The sequence below is a fragment of the Myotis lucifugus genome, unplaced genomic scaffold (assembly GCF_000147115.1).
Source record: "Myotis lucifugus unplaced genomic scaffold, Myoluc2.0 scaffold_406, whole genome shotgun sequence".
Lineage (NCBI taxonomy): Eukaryota > Metazoa > Chordata > Mammalia > Chiroptera > Vespertilionidae > Myotis > Myotis lucifugus.
In genome coordinates, this window is record NW_005871454.1 from 842,254 (window position 1) to 842,532 (window position 279).

A 279-nucleotide genomic window follows, 5' to 3' on the forward strand; every position below is an offset into this window, starting at 1 on the left:
AAGTTCAGTAAATAAAGCACACATTTTTTAGCTTCTAAGTTCAAGAACCTATGATCCAGGTCTTAGACCAAATAAGATCAGGAAAAGATGCAAGCCAATAAACAGACTAGACAATTCCAATGAGCTGGCGCGAGAGAAGAATCTGGAGTGGAGATGCAGAATGGGGGTGGTGTAAATCCTAGTCTAGAGTGAAGGCAACTAATGACCTGATGAAATTCCCCTTAGTGTTCAGGGTCTGAGAACAGAGAAACCAGGCCATCCTTCTAAACAGCAAACTGG